Below are 14,058 nucleotides of genomic sequence, written 5' to 3'. Positions count from 1 at the left end.
CCCTTTGCTGCCCGTCAGTCGACACATGTCCGTGGGATGGGAACCAGTATCTGGAAGGTGATGAGGAGGGGAGAATCACATCATATTATGTTCAGTAGTACCTTTTGCTGAATAAATCAGAGAGGTTGCCAGCAGCCTGCCACAGTAAACATGCATGTTAAATCAAATCAGATCTGCAGCAATAGTAAAGATTTAATAGTAGGGGTTTGTTTTCTCCCTACCATAAACACGGAGATGTGAGCGCTTCATGGGGAGAACATCTGTGGACTGGGCAGGAGGTGTCAGAAGCTGGATCTAACATGCAAGGCTTCTCTTCTGTGGCCAATTAAACAAATTGCAGCAAAACAGCATTTTATTAGTGTTTGCCCATAGCACTCGCCTGCTGCAATAAATTTCCTTCAGGCACACTTGAGAAAGGGGAGGGAAAAATTGGCCCGTGGAGCGGTGGGAGAGCACACGGCAGCATCGCTCCGGCTGCCGAGATCCAAACCAACCGCTCCGCTTCATCACCGGCACGTGAGCCATGAGGTGCTGGTGTGCTGGGCACCAGTAACGCTGGGGAGGAGGAGGCGGGAGGGAAGGATGCTTTCCCACAGAGGTACAGAGGGTACGATGGCACAACCCAGTGCCTTTCCTCTCCCTTTTAATTACAACTTATTCTTTAAGATGTCATCCTTGACCATTTACCCCAAGCCTGTTCTGTCCTCTTATTCCCATGTGCTTTTAAGCGCCACATTTTGTCTCTTACTTTTTTCCCTTTTATTATTACTGTTTTTAAGGGAGAACTTGTATTTGTTTTGTTCCCCGCAAACAGGGGCTGCAAAGTCAGCCAGGTCCATCCCCAGCATCTCTTTGCTGGCGTTCCCTGGGATTTCTCAGGTCTGAATATGCCAACTCATTTCTTGGCTGCAGGCCTGGCGCGGTTATAGACAGAGGATGGTATTTGTCAATGCGGTATAGCTGAGGCACCTTTCGTATTGTACGTTTTTTGGGTGATGGAGAGCTGAAATGGGAGATAGGATTTTTATCTTTTTCCTTTTTGTTCTTCTCCCTTTTTTGTTCTCTTCCCTGGGCCAAAGCGTCACCATCCGGTTGATCAATACCCCGTCCCCACCGATACCCAGCGCTCTCATATCTCACGCACACCCACTGAGGAAGCACTTGAGATCAAACCCTCCTCTCCAGAGAGGTCCTGGGACAACAGCAAGTACCAATAAATACCCCAAATCGCTGAGGTTACAGCAAATAGATGGTGTTCGTGCTACACAAATACTCTCCGCTGGTGAAGCACTACAAGAAATGACCTATTTGTTGCTTGGTTATCTCCATATTTCATGTTGGGAGCACCATTCGTATCTAAGTAGCGTCGCCGCCGTCCTGGGAATTCCTCATTCTCTGGCGCGGTTATCGGCAGCTCCCGTTCCCAACGCCTCCTGTTGCTGTTTGCCTCCCCGTTCACGCTTTTCAGCGCGATCAAGTGAAGAGATAAATAACTCCAACCGCACTCCTGATTGATAGCAAATTAATGTTCAACAATTACCTCCTTTAAAAAGTGCCATTTAAGACTGCCGAAAATTCTTTTCTTTTGTCCTTTTTTGCTCAAGAAAACCAAAATCAAGGCAGCGGATTATTACTGGACATTAATTATCTATCTTTAATGAAGTAGCTGACCAGATTGGTTGTTGATGGATTGCACCTATGAAATTGTAGTGCTGTTGATACATAGGGTATGTTTAGATGGCATCAGCCTTTTGACTTAAGCATGGATTTGATTTATACTTCATTAACATAATTCCTAACACACTGCTGCTTTGAAAAAGAAAATTAGTGTCTAACCAGGAGCTAACAAGTTTAATGGCTTGCTTGAAGGAGAACATAGCCATTGACTGTGAATAAGCAACTAGAGGCATTAATATGTTGTTGTTGTTGCTCTTGTTTTTATGAATCTATATTTATAAGGAGAAGTTTGTGTAGTGCCGCTGTGGGTAGATGGGGACGGGCGGGAAACCTTTGCTAAAAAGCACGTCTGGCTTTGCGTGAAGTGGTTCCTGCATCAGCTGGGATGCGGGTGTTGGTGTGGGATGCAGTGGGAGCGGGATGCAGGTGTTGGTGTGGGATGCAGTGGGAGCGGGATGCAGGTGTTGGTGTGGGATGTGGTGGGAGCGGGATGCAGGTGTTGGTGTGGGATGCAGTGGGAGCAGGATGCTGTGGTGGGAGCGGGAGGCAGGTGTTGGTGTAGGATGCGGTGGGAGCAGGATGCAGGTGTTGGTGTAGGATGCAGGTGTTGGTGTAGGACGTGGTGGGAGCGGGATGCAGGTGTTGGTGTGGGATGCGGTGGGAGCAGGATGCTGCGGAGGGAGCGGGATGCAGGTGTTGGTGTAGGATGCGGTGGGAGCGAGATGCTGCAGAGGGAGCGGGATGCTGCGCTCGGGCTGGCTCCGGCGTTCCAAAACCTTGGCACCCCCCGGCTCTTTCATTAAACCTGAAGCATGGTGACCTGTTAGTGACAGCAACTGCTGCCAGGTTTTCTCCGGCATTGCTGGGTTTCAAACACAAATCATCACTTCTGCTGTCCTCGTTCTGTTCAGGAGGGTTCGTGACCAAATGGCCTTCCCAGGGCTTCCCAGTTAAGCCACTGGTGATGACTGGGGCCGGAGGCCACGGCCAGCGCTCTGTCTCATGTTTGGACGAGCGTGTCTGGAGGCAGCTGGCACAGAAGCAACACAGAGCACGCGGAGGTGGATGCATTGGGCTTCCAGACACGATGCTCATTTATTTCCATTTTGCAAATACTGGGTTTACTGATGATTGCCTGCTAAAGTTTTCTATCAAAGAGGGCTTAGCTAAATAGCTGGCAAGCCTCCTTTCTTCTCTTCTCTCAAAAAAATGAATAGCCCTTCTTTGTTCTTTAAATTATACCATGTTAGCAGATAAACAAGGCAAAAAATCGAAGTAGTCCAAGAGATCTAGGTGGGTACGTGAGTGAAATGAGCTCAGCTGGTGCGAACGCACCCACAGAGGAATGGGAATGGGACGAAACGGGGCAGAGCTGCTGAAGAGAGGGCAGGGGAGGGCAGCGCACAGGTGGGCTCAGTGGTTTGCCCTTTGTACGAGCTTTGCCTTGCTCTTGTCCCCCATCCACAGCATCGCTTGGGGCTGGACCACAACTCCCTCCATGTTGGCGAATGGATGTGTGCAGACTCCAGCGTTCGGCATCTTCTGATACAGATGATGGGTCTCTGACTTGTCCGAGATTTCTGGTTACAGTTTTAGACATGAGATCCAGCTTGACACAACACTTGCCGTGTCCCCATCTCTCCCAGACTCAACAAAGCTGCTAGAGTCCTCAAGAGCTTTGTGCTTCAAACTGGTTTTGCTTTGTGGGTCATATTTTAGGGTTTTAAATGTCGGTCTGTACCCGCCTGATCCAGAGGGCGTCCTGCAGCTCTCGCTCAGGACCGTTCCCCTCCCGGCTGCGTCTGACGGGTCCTCCTCCTGTTTGGCATCTTGACACCTTGGGCTTTGATTAATGAGCTGCTCTTCCCTGCGCTGTACGAATCCCTGTTAGATTTGGTGCTTATTAATTACAGCACAGCACCATCAGCACATTTGGAATTGGGGTCCCTGCTTTTCTAATTCTCTTCTTATTTCACGTCGCTTTTTTTCTCCTGGTTTCCTATCGCCCGCGTCTCCTCCTCCTCGGGGTCACTGATGGATGAGGTTTTGCGGCGGTGGAGACCGGGCTGCGGAGCGAAGGTCAGCGCTGTAATGGCTCTGGGAAAGCAGCTGCTCAGCAATTCCCCTGCGCAGCGTCCGGCTCCCTCCGCGCGGCTCCTTCTCGCCCGAGCCCGGGGCTTCTCCACTGCCGCCTCCTGCATCCCTCCTTGATCTTGTGAAAGGGCTCCAACCTTTCAGACTCGGCATGTCCTCCAGACTTAAACCCAAAATCAGGTGCTTGCTCACTGCAGCGCCCTGGGTGTGTTTGCAGGGAGCGCGTTGTCTTTTAGATCTTGTTGCTCTGCTGTTATCTCCTCTCCTCTTACTCCCGTTGCTGCTAGTTGGGGCTGAGCCAGGACAGCGCTCGGTTTGTATAAATGCACAAATTCCCTCGGTGTCACACGGAGCGTGGGGACAGTGCCGGGTCACGCTGGGGAGAGGAGACGCTGCGCCAGGGTAGCGCTGCACCCACCGGCCTCCCCTCCCACCCAGGTACAGCAGATCTTTTCTTATTCTACTCCTACAGCTTTTACTTATGAAAACCTTTTCCCTGGGGTGGGAAGCAGTGAGGATCCACAAACAGTGACCAGAATGCAAGCGGGCAGGGGCAGTTGTGGTTCCTGTGCTGGGCACAGGACAACTAAGATTCATTTCAGCCAGGGAAGTGATTAGTAAAGGTTGTGTGCAAGCTCTGCCTTATCGGTTCCAGTTCAGATGCAGCCGTGGGTGGTAGTTTGGGGTGGCTGCACCCAGCGATGGGGACGGGCTGTGTGTCCCAGGCTGTGCAGCAGCACACGGGCCACGGGCTTCGCTGTCATTAGCCTGTGCCTTCACCTCCCACAAAACAACACGGGAATTGATAATAGATGAACACACGCATCCTTGCCTGAAGTCGCTTACCTGATAAACACCCCGGCAGGAAGAGGGCAGGCACGATAACACAGCAAACAGCATCCCCCTTCATCTGCTTTTAAAACTTTCCTCTGATAACGGGATTGCTATTTTATTACCAGTCGCTGTTTAGCTCTTTTACATGACCGAAGTAAACACCACAGTAATTTATACTGTCCTCCCAGATCAGCTTCACCCTCTTTTACATCTTGCCTTGCAAATAATAAGGCGGCCCACAAAGCCATTTGTTTCCTAATGACAGGGGTTTCCATAGTGAGCAGATTAAGGAGGAGGAGATTAGAAGATTATACACCAGGCAGGATTCACAGGTTCACAGGTTTATGGGGCTTTGGAGATCCAACGATTAATGCATTTCATAAATGAAACTTTCTTTAATGACAGGTAGAATGGAGGGAACCGGTTGTTGTTGGGTTTTAATTGGCAGAATTTATTTAGCAGTTTTCACTGGTGATAACTTAAAGCAGGCAGGAAGGCACGTACGGCTTCCAGGTCCCGCTGGTCCTGGGTTGACAGCGGTCGGTAGATCGGCTCCATCAAAGCTGCCGCAGCCGGACACCGGCAGCAGCGCTGGGGCTGTGTCTGAGCCCCGGGGTGCTGGGGCAGCATCAGCTGGGGCTGGTTTTGGTGCAGAAAAGCGCAAAACTGCTTTTCCATCAGGGCCGTGCCCGCCAGGCGCGCTGTTGTGATTTATCGTGGTGCTGTGATAGCAGCTCAGCATCTTTGCGCTGGTCCAGGTGTGCCACGGGAGTCCAATTCACGGGATAAGGTGCAGCAGGAGAGGAGATGGAGATAGTGCCCAGGACAAGGATTGTGCCAAATGGCTTCAGTGGAAGGACCGGGAGACTCGGGAAACATGAAATCCTTAGAAACCCTGTGGAAAATGATGCAGCTGCAGGGGTGAAGTGAACAGTGTGGGGGACCTGGACCTGGCTGGGGGAGCCCGGGGGTGGGTTGTGGTTCAATTCCCCATGCAGAATCCCAGGTTTGCTTCAGAAAGCTGAAAATATGAAACCTGAGAAACTGTGGGAGGGACCCAAGATGTCTTTTATACCCTTTGGCTAAAAGAAGCTGAAAAGGAAAAAAAATGGGAAAGAAGCTGTGATGGTGTTCTCCTCTTTAATTTTCCGATGAGAAAATCAAATCAGCACGAAAAGAAGCAGCACTTGCTTTCGTTTTGTTGGAAACCCAATTTTCCACAAAAAGTAGGTTTCAGTGGAAATGTCCACCTGTGTACCGGTTTAGTGCTGAACGCCTGCTCCCCGTTAGAGCTGTCTTGCTGGAAGGGGCACCCCAGAGCTGGAGGAGAAGGATGCAAAGAGCCATTTCGAGTGACCCGGGAAGACAATTAATGACGAGGGGCCTCAAATTGGCTGTGGAGACCTGTTCTTTGTCTGGTCACCTACACAGAGAAGCGGTGGATTTAGCAACTGTCATTGCAAACCCCGTCCTTGCTCCCGGCCGGTGGTTCCTGCCCATGCCGGAACAGGGACCTTCTCCGAGACCATCCTCCTCGCTCCTTTCCCATTGCTAAAGTTGATTCCAATTGACTGCTTAAAATTAACAATAAGGGCTTAAAATTAACAATAAGGGCTTAAAACAAGCCAGTCCAGGCCTTCCTAAGGCAGGACGTGCTGACATGCAGGCGTAGCTGGAGGGTGGTGGAGCCTGCGCTCCAGCCAAGGGGCTTCAGGTTGGCCTTCCAAGACGACTCAATCAACTTTGGCTCCTCAGACAATAGGCTTGGCCTGCCAAAAGAGACAATGCAGACAGGGCTCCTGAACCAAAGGGCTGGGGGAGCCCTGTCAGCCTGGATTACAGGAGCGCTTAAGAGTTAATTAAATTACAATTTGCTATGCTGCCAGTTCACATGAAGCTGCAACATCTGTGGGAGGACGGAGGGAGCTGGGCAGAGCCACCGTCCTGCCTCTGCGGCCGCGCGTCCCCACCAGCTCTGCGGCAGCGCTGCACTGCGGCCCGCGCACGAAGTTCATGGAAAAAGCCGTTTCTGACACAATAATATCATCTGTGGCTAGTGCTTGTGTTTTAAAAGACCTCCAAGTGAACGGGAGCTGAGTGGCGTGCAGCAGTTTGCCCAGGGTCTCAGGGATTAGCTGGCACATCAGGATAAAGCTCAGTGATGCCAGTTTGCGGAATGAATAATATATACCAGAAAAACAGTAATTTTAGGGGCTTTCTCCGTTTGCTTGAAGTTATTGAGGCTCAGATTTTAAAACTTTTCTCTGTGACCGCTGGTTTTACACATACACCAAACTTTCTTGGTTTCCCCCTGAATCCAGGAGCTGGAGCTTTAGGGGACCTGTCGTGAGACTCTGGCGAGGGGACGCAGAGCCCCAGCAGTGGTTTGGGATTCCATAGGCAGCCTTGTCATGTCCCCCATCCCTGGCTTTGACTGCTTTGAAGTCAAAGGTCTGTGAATTTGTAGGTCTTTTGAATCTGTCAGTCGATCTTTCTGGGGTTTTTTTCTGTTTTCCTGTTTGCTGCCAAATTATAAAAGGCTGGAAGCAGGAGCTCCGCTGCAGACGAGTGCAGGCGCATGCACACAACCTGAGGAGTCGCGGGCGAACACTTCTGCGGTAATAAGCTCCATGCTGTGCTCAAAAAGGGCACTTAATTTTTCATTCTTAAATGCTGTGATGTTCTTGTCTTCCGGCTTCACCAAAACTCCTCCATGGAGATGGATGGGCCATGCAGAACACAGTTATCAGAAAGATTAAGCCAGGACTTGTCATTTTTTTATATCAGCGAGCAGTCAGGTTGACGAGTGATGTCCTCTTAGCTCCTGGGATGCGTCCGGCACCTTTAGTGCCAGTAGTAAAAAGGACTATAAAAAATACCATAGAAGAAAGGGTAATGATGAAATTTAACTGCTCCCTAGCACACACCTGGGGTCTAGTAATCTGGAAATGGGGGGTTCAGGTGCTTCATCTTTTACTGCCTTGTCCTTGTCTGTAAGTTTAAGGTCCTTCCACTGAACCATAACATATTGTGGTCAATGCGAAGAGCTGGTCCTTGGCCCCGTGCAGTCTGTGGAGCAGACAGGGATGCTCAGTGAGGGCAGGATAGTCGGTGAGGACAGGATGCTCAGCATGGGCAGGGATGCTCAGAGCGGGCAGGATGCTCAGTGAGGGCAGGGATGCTCAGAGTGGACAGGGATGCTCAGGGTGGGCAGGATGCTCAGAGCGGGCAGGATGCTCAGTGAGGACAGGATGCTCAGGCCAGGCAGGGGATGCTGAGCACTTTGCCTGCGGCAGCAGGAGGAAGCAAGCGCTGGGCTCGGAGGGCTCTGCTGGGACATTTTGGGGGGGACACCTTCCTGGTGCAGTTTCTTCCCTCTCACATGGTGCTTGTGCACATTAGTGTGCAAAAAGGTACCGTCAGCCGCCATGTGCCGGGACAGGGGGTCCCTCTCACTGCCTCAGGCAGCTCAACACCTATTGTACACAACAAGTCAGCATCACTTTATTATGTTTCAGGATTGTGTTATTAATCTAAGAAACAACTGATACTAAATGACCATGCTACATTAAATTTATAGACCCTTGCATATAGCTTCTATTGATCTTTTTTCAAGCATCATAAATATGTGATGGAGTGTATATGGCAACGCTTTCCCCACCACCCCTTTAATGGTGGTTAAACTTTTCATCGCTGGGGCGGAAATGGGCGATGCGTCTCTGCGGGCAAGGAGATCCTGGCCAAATCATTTGTATTTTAATTACCAGTAGGTGGAGAAAGCTTCACCAGCAGAACAGGAGAGAACAGCTGTTGCATTTCTTCTTGCCTAAGTTGCTTCTGCCCGGGATCTGTCACTTTTCCACACACATCTTCTCTCTGTCCGAAGGGACGTGTCGGTGAGTTTGCTCTTCACCTCAAGAACAATGTTTCTGATCCAGCAGCGTTTCGGGGCTGCGGGCTCATTTATAGGAACAAAACAAGGTCATATCGTGGGTTCAGGAGAGCAGTTCACAAGTGCAAGGATGCTACTGAGCCTTTTCGGTGATCTCCGGTGTCTGCCGTGGCACCGGGTGCTCTGAGCTGTGTGAAGGGACATTGCTCCGTGCTGGGTGAAAGGACATTGCTCTGAGCTGGGTGAAGGGACATTGCTCTGTGCTGGGTGAAGGGACATTGCTCCGTGCTGGGTGAAGGGACATTGCTCCGTGCTGGGTGAAGGGACATCGCTCCCTGCACAGCACCGGGTGGCACAGGCTGCGCGGATGCTTTGGGACAGGGACATCCACGACTCCCAGCATCTGTAGGAAATACCCGGACCCTCGGGTGCTGCTGTGATACAAACGGGGAGCTGAGATTTGCAAATCATCCTTCAGCATAGCCTGAAACAACTTATATCCTGGAGCCATCTAGGGGCGAAATCCCGGCTCCATGAAGTCGAGGGGAGTTTTGCCGTTGAGTTCAGCAGGGTCAGGACTTGGGAAGGAGCGATGTTTTCACACTTAGAAGACCTCATATTTCCCCTAAACCCGTGCTGCAACGATTGCTATGAAGAATGTCTGTGTGTTGATAGCTCTGCTCTAGCAGTGACATGGGGAGCGGTAGCACTGGACGCAGGGCTTTGCCAAGTCTGCACCGAGCAAAGGCTGTGGAAAATCAGCTGGAAATCTTTTGGCTTTCTCGATTCTGCATCTAAAACTATGTGTAAAAAGTGTCTCTAACTCTAGAACGGGAAGTGATTCTGGGCTGAGCCCTGCTGTGCAAGCCCCTCAATACTCCATGCTGGTTTGGAGAAGGCAGGTGAGCAGCAGGGTCTGCACCTGCCCCTGCGTCCCTGCCCATGCGTCTCTGCCCCTGCGTCCCTGCCCCTGTGTCCCTACCAGCTGCCTACCTGCTCTCTCCTGCTTTTTCTCCTGCTTTGGCCATCTCGCCTGCAAATGCAGCGGGAGTTTGAGCTCGGAGGCTCTGCAGCACCGTCTCCACGCTGTGTTGCAATGCTCTGTGCAGAACAGGGTCAGCGACGCATCTGCAGGGGAGCTGGAGAACGCTGGGGAGATGTCTCAGGACCCTTGACTGGGAGGTGCCACCGGCGTGCCCAGCCATTCCTCTGCCAATTAGTGCCACTTGTGATGGGAGAGAGGGGAAGACTGGTGAGCAGTACAATACCCTCTGTCTAAATTATTCCTCCTCCTCCTCCACAAATGTCATAGCAGAGATTAGCCATCATGTGTCCTTAAGTATCCCATTTATCCCAAATGACTCTGAGCATGTTAACTGCATTTAGATTAAAATGAGCCTTTATACCCACAGCATCCTCCTGGTTGAACCAGCCCCCCCCGGCCCCTCGTTTCACCCTTGCGGGAGTTGGGGATGTGGGGACACCGCCATTGTGGGACAGGGGACATACATCCCCAGCGTGGCAATTCCATCTTCCCAGATGAACACTTTTCTCCCTCCTGTTTCAGGACAACTTTAATCCTTACAAAATTCTCTTAATTTCGATTTGCCCATCATGGATTCCTGTTCAATTAACCTCAAAAAGCACCAATTAAAGAGAATAGTGCTGCAATCACATAAGAATATGCTACATCAAAGCCTCTAGAAGTGTTTTAACACCAAAAATTAATGATAAAGGTCAAAACCAGCTTGCAGTGCAGAGTTAGCTTGGAATGGGAAACCCCTGAATTAATGTAAGCATGAGCCCACAAAGTCTTCGCAAAATTTGAGGTAGATTTACTTAAGCTTCTAATTATACAGCCAAGTTTGTCTCGGACATGTATAAAGAGCTTCGAACGTGTGGAGTCTCAAATTGAATGTTGGACTTTATTCCAGGCCTAAGCAGTTGTTGAGAAAGCTCAGGGGTTTTTCTGATACCCTGGATGGGCTTGTTGCTGGTGCGGGAGTTTGGGGGCAGGTCCCGCGCGGTATCGGCTCCGTGGATCCGTTCTGTGTCCGGACTCTTCCCTTTCGCTGTTATTTTGGGAGGTGAGCAGCTTTCCCCCTGGCACAGGCAGGGCTGTCCCTGCAGGTGTTTGATGGGACAGGGGAGTTGGAAACCCCTTGAGATCCTCGTCCTCGTCAGTGGGAGGACAGAGGCAATGGGGGAATCCAAGCTGGTTCTGGCCACTTGGAGCCGCACAATCCGAACACCGGGCAGACGGCATTAACAGGCAGAATAAATCACCCGGAGCTGGACAGGTCGGGCCCGGCCCCAGCTCGAGCATCCTCAGCACGCAGCTGGAGCCGCCGCGCAGGCACAACCACGGCTCATCTGCTTTTATGAGGTGGGAAAAGATCTGCGGTGGTGCGCGTGTTGCCGGTGACGGATGGCTCCCTGTCCTGCGTAACGGATGGCGGGAATGACTTGGGCTGCTTTCTTACCTCCGATGGGATGGGGGTTTGATGGTTGGGATGCAGTATAATGCAGCGAAGGGGTCTGGTGGCGGTGGCGTGAGCCCCTGTGGGCTTTGGGAGGGGATGGTGGCCCCATGGCTGGGATGGAGGAGCAAGGCACGGATGCAGCGAGCTTGGGGAGCAGTGGGCAGCGGGGCGGGCTGGGGGACGGCGTGAAATAGTCCTGCCCTGGGGAGGGCTGCCGGCCCCAAACCAGAACTTGAACTCCCACCATCCCAGTGGGAGCATCCAGCTCATGTGTTGACCTTGATGCCAGCTGGGGACCACCCAGCCTGGGGGCAGCCACTGCAGCACGGGGGGCTGCTGAAAGCCATCAGACCTCGGGGACCTCCTTCTTGTGTCCCCCCCACCTCCCCATCTCTTGCCACCACCCCAGCCGAAGGGACCGGGACCGGTGATAGCATCGATGGGGGTGGCAGATGAGCTCTGACAGTGTCAACATTCTGCTGGTCCAGCTGAGTCACCAGCACTTTAACAGCAAGTTAAAAAGAAACAGATTAGTGTATCGTAACATGACGGAACTTTTAGAAGACTGGACTGCTTTTCTCCTCTCGTTAACGTCCCCCGGGGCCCACGGTCTCTTTAGTGCTAACACAGTAACGAAGGCCACAGCCTATTAATTGCAGTGACAATGATAAAGGAAGAGTCAGAAGCAGCTATTTGTCTTTCATGTAACCTCGTGCATCATCACAAGATAAATGAAAACTCATTTTCTGCTTTGATTCAGTCTAATTTTTCAGGGCCCCCGAGGCAGGTTACAGGAACTGTGTCGCTTCATCCCCATAAAAGTGCTGGCCCCGAGGTTGAAGGGTCAGGGAAAGTGCACGCCGGCCGGGAAAGCCTGTCTCTCCACAGCCTCCCAGGGGTGACGTAAAAGCAGGAAGGGGTCTGCTGCTCATCATCATTAAATCCCCATTGAAAGGTGTTGTCCGGCGCCTGATAGATGATCCACGTGGCAAAGATCCTCCCTGTCCCCAGCACCCCTGGTCACCTTCCCGGGGACCTCCCTGGGGCATTCGTGCCCCTTGGTGCCCATGTGCGCAAGGGCGGGTGAAGGTTTGGGAAGAGTTTTCATGGCAAGCACCTCATCCCAGCCCTCTGGCCTGAATTATTGTTCCTGAGCACATGCGGGGTTTGCGTTGGAGGGTGGGATGATGCGTTTTGAGGTCATTGATACTTTGAAAGTAAAACACACTTGGGGAACTTTGTGCTGTGACCTGCTTAGCAAGAAGTGATCAGTGCAGAAGGGACGGGGCCAACCTCAGTGCTGCTGTAAAGGGAGGAAAATGCCCAAAGTTTCTATCAGCTGCGGTTCCCGTCTCTCACCGCACCTTGTCACACTTTCCTGCCGTCCAGGGTTTGCTGGATCAGGCCATTGCTGAGCCAGAAAGGCTGAGCCAGGCTGGAGGTGAGTCTGCAGAGCTGTGCAGAAAGGTTTGCCAGAGCAAAATAGCTCACGGAGTCAGAGGAATTACAAAAAATATCTTTAATTTTGTAGGAAATGAGCCCATTCTGATCAAGCGGAGTCAAACCTCACACATGCGAACGGGACGTACCTCTTCTCAAAATTTTAGTGTTAACAATGGACGGTACATTAACTTGATTAATCATAATATGATCCCCCGGCACAGCTTACCCGTTTTACACCACATAACCTACGTTCCCCTCCTGGTATGAACAGAGCTGAAAATAGATACGGCCCCAATGCTGCAGTGACATCCTGCCCATCCTGGTCCCGCTGCCGTCCTGGCTCAGCGCTCGCCGTGGCGCGGACGGGGCTCCCATATGGCCAGGTTTCCCAGCCTGGAAGTTTCACCCAGCCAGAATTCATGGACTTTGGCGCCGTGCCTGGATTTCCGGACATCCGTCAGCCCACTCGTAGCGGCAGCTCCAACCGAGCTGTCGGATGTCTGGAAGGCACAGAGAAATGACCGGCGTGCCCAGCACACCCCAAAGAGCCCTGGCCCGCGGTGGCCATGGCAGCGGGTGGCCCGTGGTCCCGCGGGACCGGCTGCGGGCAGGTGTCCCGGCAGAGCCAGAGGACTCTGTGCAGGAATCCATCGTGCAGACGTTACCGTGGGATTGTCACTTTAGGCTGAGCCTGGTCTCAGTCCTTGCAATGTGGCTTGGTCCTGGCTCCAGGGGGGACGTCCCGCTGCGTTTGGAGAAGGGTCCAAAGTCACTCCACGGGAGGTGCAGGAGTCACATAAACGCTTGTCTTACTGGTTATAGTGTGTAAATGGGGAAAACAGTGCTGAAGGGAAGGTGGCTGTGGCTGTCAGGGTGCACGGAGATGCTGCGGGTGGGCCGGGGCTGCGGCAGAGCGGTGCTGGGCTGCCTCGCAGGGCTCTGCCGCACACAGTGTTGGACTTTAACTGAGAAAATCGGTTGCTTTCTAAATGCTGGACAAGAAAATACCAGCAGGGCGCCGCAGCGTTGTCCTGGGTGAAAAGCCATCCCTGTGGGAAGTGAAGGCGCTTTTTCTGGGGCTGAGATGTCACCCGTCCATCTCCCGGGCAGGAAAGCACTGTGTTTTCTCCCAGACCCCCATGGCCAGCCCTGCAGAAGGGTGTGCGGGAGGCTCCCAGGAGCGCCAGGGCTGGTCTGGAGGAGGAGCAGGTCAGTCCCAGCATCCCCAGCATCCCCAGCATCCCCAGCATCCCCAGCATCCCCAGCATCCCCAGCATCCCAAGCATCCTCCATTGGAGCCCGAGCAGCACGTTGTGCTGGAGCCCGTGTGCTGGGGGGACACGCAGGGGAGCAGCGAGTGGGTTCCGCAGGAGCTTTGTGGCTGTCAAAACCCATGGCCAGTTCTAAGCAGGCTGATTTCCCACACCAGTGTTTCCTGGGTGGATTGTGTTTCATTTTAAGGACTTTTGGCTTTGCTTCTCGCCCTTTTGAAGTTAGTTCTTATCAAGGTTCTGCGCTTTTTTAATTCTCTTTCTCAAAAGCGTGGAGTGAAAGAGGCGTTTTGCATTTGCAAATAAAGCAAGGACTGTTATTGCTTGGGGTTTCTCTTTTTAAATTTGTATTTAAAGAAAAAGG

This window comes from Nesoenas mayeri (assembly GCF_963082525.1).
Source record: "Nesoenas mayeri genome assembly, chromosome: 20".
NCBI lineage: Eukaryota > Metazoa > Chordata > Aves > Columbiformes > Columbidae > Nesoenas > Nesoenas mayeri.
The sequence above is the reverse complement of the archived record's forward strand: the minus strand, read 5'-3'. Positions refer to the sequence as shown.